The following is a 6,767-nucleotide window of genomic DNA, read 5'->3' as shown; positions in this document are numbered from 1 at the left end:
TCTTGACTGCTCAATAGGGACCAGATCTAATCGCTGAAATCCGTAGAAAGTTACTTTAGCTGTAGATTCCAGTAAACGATTTGATCACTGTAGATTCCAGTAAACGATTTGATTATGTAATTGACTCGAGCTACTTTTTGCCTACGCATATTGAAATAAAGTTAAAGCTGCAGCAAATTTGCTAAGATTTGCCATTTCACTGCTTGTATTGCTTGTTCTGGTCCAAGCTGCGTCAAACTTTGAAGCTCCTCTTGCATAAACACTTGCATAATGCTTCATTGGGATGGCTGCCCAAAATTAACTCTCATAATGCGGCTATGCCTTTTGATCACTTGATAATATTAGCTTGTATTTTTTTTTCCCTAGAAACGATAAGTAATATTATTAATATTAGGTAAACTCTACAATTGTTAAGCAAATGTCCAAGTCAGCTATACAAGTGCGCCTTGGCACTGAGGATGAAACTACTCCTCATCAAAACATATCCAGCTCTATCCTCAATTTGATTAATGGACAAAATAAATGAGCATTCTGCAAACATGGAGCATAAATTTCCGATGTCATCTAAATAAGAGTATAATGCCATGTCTTTGGAGTTGCTGGTCTGTATCATCTTCAGCAATTGCTTATGTCTAACCTTCACCTTGATCTTCTCCCATTTCTGCTCTCTTGCCTTGCATAATGCTAGCTTAATGGCCACTGCTTGATTCGTGAGGTTGTTACCTGCCCTAGCTTCCTTGAGGGCCCATTGAGCTAGCACCTGTGTGTTATCACCTTCTGCCACTATTCCAATTCCCGTCTCCCGGCTTCCTGTCTTCTGTTTTGCTGCTATACTTAGATGAATGAGACCAAACCCTCCCTTCCTATCTTGCTACTTTTCTTCTGCTCTTAGTGTTTCCAGCATGCTCATCATTTTCTCTTGATCCTTAGCTTCCTTATATTCGAACCATTCATAATGTGCCTTTTGGACAATTTTAAATGGTTGTTTTTTTATGTGGTCAAAAGTCCTGTCATTCCTAACTTTTCAAGTCTGTCATAGAATATTAGCTGTTATGGTTACATGTTTCATGCCTTCGACTCTACACCTGGCTTTTGTTAGAGAACTCTCCCATTTCTTAAAGTCTCCTCTTTGATCTTCAAGCCCGTCTCAATTCAATGGAGCTAAATGCCATATCTCTTTAGTAGTCCTGCACTGAAAAAATAGGTGTTCAATAGTTTCTATGTCCTCTCCACAGCATCTGCATACGGGTGATCCTATTTTGATTCTATTGAATATGACCTCATTCACTAGTAATGCTATGTTCAAACATTTCCACAAGAACAACTTTATCTTGTGTTTAATGTTGATCTTCAACAAGACTTTCCATTGTTTATCATCCCTCAGACTTGACCCTTCCTTCTGGCCTTCTCTTTGCTGCATATGATCATTTCTATTAAGTTTATTGTAAATTGAGGTTACTGTGTATTCTCCATTCCCATTGTGTATTTAGAAGAGACTAACTTCTTTGTCAGCCAAACTAATGGATATCCTCAGGATTCCCTCGGCTTCCTCATCGTTGAAAAGCTTAAATACAAGGGGCATTTTCCATCTGTAACCTTGGATCAGCTGTTCCACATTATTGATAGTGCAATCCTGTGGCTTAGCTGATGTTGGTGCTCCTTGAGTATTACTTGGTATCCACTTGTCCTCCCATATTTTTGTCCTCTTGCCATTTTTAATTTTTCTAAAGGTTCCATTTTCTACTGTGTCCGTAACTTCCATCAAACTCTTCCAGATCTAAGAAGAGTTCTGCTTGATTTTGCATATGAAGATTGACTCATAGGGCTAGTATTTGGCCTTTAGTACCTTAGATAGTAGAGAATTAGGGTTTGTGGCCATCCTCTAAACTTGTTTTTCCAGTATTGCTCTATTGAAACTTTGCAGGTCCCTAAATCCTAGTCCCCCTCTCTTTCCTTTTGTTGTGTCATTATCTTCTAAGAACACCAGTGGATCTTTTTCCTCCCATTCTCCTCTCCCCACTAGAAATTGGACATCATGATACTTAGTTCTTTACATAGCCCTATTAGTAACTTGAAGCAGGATATTGTATAAGTAGGCAGTGCCATGGCCACTACTTTAAGTAGAACTTCTTTCCCAGTAATGCTGAGAAGTTTATTCTTTCACTGTTTCATCCTTTTCTCATAGTTGTCTTTTATGATGCCAAAGACTTGCTGTTTTGTCCTTGTAATGACTATTGGTAATTTCAGATATTTCCCTTGAGTCACTATTTAAACATTTCCAAGTTGTGAACTTATTCTTTCCTGTGCTTCTTGTGGTGCATTTCTGCTAAAGAACACTGAGGGTTTTTCCATGATAATCACTTGCTCTTAGTTTTTTTCACACACTTTCAAAATCTGCTTCAGCTTTTCTGCTTCCTTTTTGTCTACTTTGCTAAATATTAGGGTGTTGTCTGCAAAAAATAGATAAGTCATTGATCGCCCTTGTCTACATATCCTCATCCCGGTTATTCTCTTTTCCTTTTATGCTTTTCTCAATAGGTTAGTGAAGCCTTCAGAACACAGTAAAAACAAATAGGAAAATAAAGGATATCCTTGTCTGATTCCTCTCTTAGGTGTTACTTAGCCTTTGAGATCTCCATTGATATAGAAAGAGTAACTAACTCTTGAAACACAACTCATTATCCATTTGATCCACATTTCACAAAATGTCATTCTTCTCATAATCTCTTCCCAGAACTTCTACTCCACTCTGTTATATGCTTTTGACATATCTAATTTCAAAGCAAAAAACTCATGTTCCCCTTGTCTTTTATTCTTTAAATAGTTCAAAAAATTCATGGGAGATAATAACATTGTCTAAAATCTGTCTACCAAAGACAAAAACAGCTTGGTTTCTACTGATACATTCATTCAGGACTTTTTTGAGTCTGTTGGAGAGAATTTTAAAGATAATTTTGTATAGGGCTCTACAGAGACTTATTGGTCTATAGAGCTTCAAATTGGCGGGATTGTCCCCTTTGGGGATTAGGGAGATTACAGTGTGGTTCAAAGATTTGAGTATCAGTCCAGTATGGAAGAAAGTTTGGATAGCTGGGATTATATCCTCCTTGGGATTACAGTGAGGTACCAAAATTTTTGAAAATATAAAGGACTTATCCCATCTGTACCTGGAGATTTGTTAGGATTCATAGAAAAAACTGTTATCCTGATTTCCTCTTCATCTACTCTCCTAGTTGACACTCATTCATTTGGTTGGAAATGGTGTGTGGTATACCATCCAAAACTTCATCTAGACATTCTGCTCTAGGATTGTCAAAGAGTTGGTCATAATAGTTTGCTACCTCACTTCCTACCTCCTCTTCCTCTTTTGTCCAAGAACCGTCCTCTCTTTGCAGATTCTGAATTATGTTCCTTTTCCTTTTCCCTTTGACGTAAGCATGAAAGTATTGTGTATTTTTATGCCCCTCCTTAAGCCAATTGCATCTTATTTTTTAGCTTTGGTACAATTCTTCTTCTAAAAAGCTTTCTTCAGTTGGGATTTCAGTTCCTTTATTTATTTTTTCTTGTCTACCGTATTTGTTTTTTCCAGGTTCTCTATTTGATGCTTGATTACATTGATCTTCTTCCTTGAGTTATTTTGGAAATTGTTGTTCCATTTTAAGAAAGCTATTGTGTAGTTTGTAATTTTCTTGGTTATCCTGAATATCTTTGATCCATCCACCATAACGTCTTATGCATTTCTAATGACTTGGTATATATCTTCATGTTGCATCCATCTCTTGTCAAAGAAAGATCTCCTATTCTGAGGGCTATTGTCAATCATCAGCATGCTGTGATTTGAACCATTGTTTTTCACATGGTAACATTTAACTCTGTCAAAGGACTGGAACTAGTTTAAACTACATAGAGTTCTATCTAATCTTTGCCTCACGTGTCCCTTATTTTTCCAGTTATTACACCAGATCGAGGGATTATCTTCAAATCCTATGTCTATGAGTTTATTCTCATCAATGAAACTTCTAAAATTCCCAAAGCTCCAATCCTCTCTTGCCTTACCTCCATATTTCTCTTCATTAGATGTAATGTCATTAAAATCACCTGTTATAATCATCTACTTCCCCATAATACTTTTCTCTTATTAGTGGCTCTCAATTGGTTCCTTTAAATTTGGCCTTGACAACTTGCATAGATTCCTATAAACCACTAATCCAGTTGTGTTTCTGTATCGACCACATGTGCTTCAATGGTTAGAGCTGACTGATTTATCTTCAATATTTTGACATCATTGTTCCATATTAATACCATACTACCTAATTTCCCAACAGCATCCACAACAAAGCACTCATCAAACTTCATTCTTCTTTTCACCTTTTTTGTGAAAGCAGTCTTTTTTTTTGTTTCACTCAAAAAGATTATGTTGGGGGAGAGAGGGTTGTTAACCTCCTTCAGTTGGGAAATTGTCAAGTGACTTCCTCCACCTTGACAATTCCACACTAGTGTTCTTATATTGGTGTTGAAGACCAGATTGGACTGGCCTTCACCCCTTCTTCCCTGTTGACCTCTTCTGTCTTATTGTCATTAACTTTATTCTTTTCTGATCTTAATCCTCTACTTCTACCTCCATCATATCTTTATCCCTTAAGTTGAATTTTCTTTTCTCTTGCACTTTCTGTTTGTTGTACTTCCCATTCAATTCCTTCAATGACTGTTTTTTTTTTTTTTTTTGCTGGTGATTTAATCTGTTTGCTCATTCTCCTTTCTTTTCTCATTGCAGCCATCCTTATTCTTCCAGAGGCTCCCTCATCGATCATTATTTGGTCCCTCTCCTCATTCTGTTTTTTACCTTCCTCTTCCTTTTGACCCTTCCCATTCCCTTCCTATTCCTATTCTGACCACTTTGCCTCCCATGATTTTGCTTATTTTCCTACTTTCCTTCATTGTCTTCTCTTTCTGTAACATTGTTTCTAATTTTCAATTCATACATTCCTTCCTATATGAGACTCCTTCTAGAGTATTGATCACTACTAACATCATTCTGACTAGTTCTCTGAGTGGGGTTATCTATAGGAGCCTTTTCATTCCCCACCAATAACTGCTTCAACTATCCTTTCTCCCACTCCTTTCCAATCCTCTCTTTAACATTTGTTACAATAATTGCCTTTTTCTCTATTGCACTAGCATCATCTATCAGAGTTTTCATTATCTACCTCTCTCTTCCTCCGAGGACCCTTAAGGCACTAATTTTCCATCCTTGAAACCCTAAAGTACCTTGACTTTGTTATACATGCTTGTTGTATAGGACTTTTGAGGTGACACTCTCCCTCCTCTAACTCTTATCCAAGAGCCATACTGATTCTCTTGTTGCCCTCTCTCAACTGTCATTACTGTTTTGCAGTTTCTTTCACTGTATCCAACAACATCACATTAACTTATAGCAAAAATCTGGACACCATTCATACTTGAACCTAATCCATTTCATCACACCATTGAGTTTCACTATCGATCCCCTCATTAAGGGTTGTGATATGTCTTCCATTATCAACAGCTTAATGTGCCTTCCTTTTTTTCCTCCACTTTATGAGATGATAACCTCTTTTACCTTATTGAACACAGTCCCAAATTTTGTTCCAACCTTTCTAGATACCCAGTGAATTGGCAGGTTCCAAACTTGTACCCATAGTGGAGCTATGTTAAATGCTGAATTGTCTTCTTCTGTTCCCTCTTCCCATTCTTTCAACACCAGAATTTGACTATCTATGATCCATAGTCCTCCATTTAAGATTCTAACTATGTCTTCTTCCTTTGGCATACTGAACTGGAACAAATTAGGCCCTAGTTCCACTATCTTTATCTCCCTAGAGTAGTCCCAGGCTATAGTAACAAAAATTTTGACACCCACATAGTTAACTATTTTTTTCCTCATTATTCTTCCCACTAAACTGGCTTGACTATCCTTTATTCCCGAGCCAGTGTCTCCTAAATCCAAATCCAAATCTGTCCTTCCCCAACTCTCTGCTCGAAAGAACAAATTTTTGTATTCTTCCTACTAGTTCATTCTCCATAGTGTCTACAAAAGTTTAACACAGTATACCACACTTCCTCTAAATGGTGACTAGCTAACTATAAGAGTATTAGAGTAGAAAATCAGGAAGAAACTGACACTATGCTGCTAAAAACAAAGAAACAACAAGAGACAGAGCACAATGTACAACACTAAAGGAAACAGAACACTACAGCTACCTAACTATCATACTAAAGAAACAAACAGAGGTGCAGAATTTTAGCTTCAAATTTACCTGTCATCAGCATATGACTAAGTACAGAGCTTCGTCCTTTTACTGAATGATCAATAAACTACCACAATAGCTTTTAATTCCCATTACCTTCCTTGATTTAATCTCCTCAGAGCATTGAATATATCTTCACTGAAGTTTAGAGCTTGGGCCTTTTGTGTTTTTGAATTTTGTGTTTGAATTTTTAGAACTCTTATGAAAGAGAGAAATCAATGTACACTCTCCAAGATAGAGAAAGGAGCTCTAATAATTAGCTTGTATTTGGATACGAGATTATTTTGAATTTTTTAAATGATTACCGTAATTTTTATTCTTTTTTGGTTATGTAGTGCATGTAAAATAAAAAATAGGATCGAAAATGATACTTGTGAAACAAGCAAATAATTTTATTTTATTTTATTTTTTGCAAATAATGGCCAATCAAAACAGGGATTAAGGCCTATGTTTATGTGTGCAGTGTGCTTAACTTTACAA

Source organism: Coffea arabica, chromosome 2c (assembly GCF_036785885.1).
Source record: "Coffea arabica cultivar ET-39 chromosome 2c, Coffea Arabica ET-39 HiFi, whole genome shotgun sequence".
Classification (NCBI taxonomy): Eukaryota; Viridiplantae; Streptophyta; class Magnoliopsida; order Gentianales; family Rubiaceae; genus Coffea; species Coffea arabica.
The sequence above is the reverse complement of the archived record's forward strand: the minus strand, read 5'-3'. Positions refer to the sequence as shown.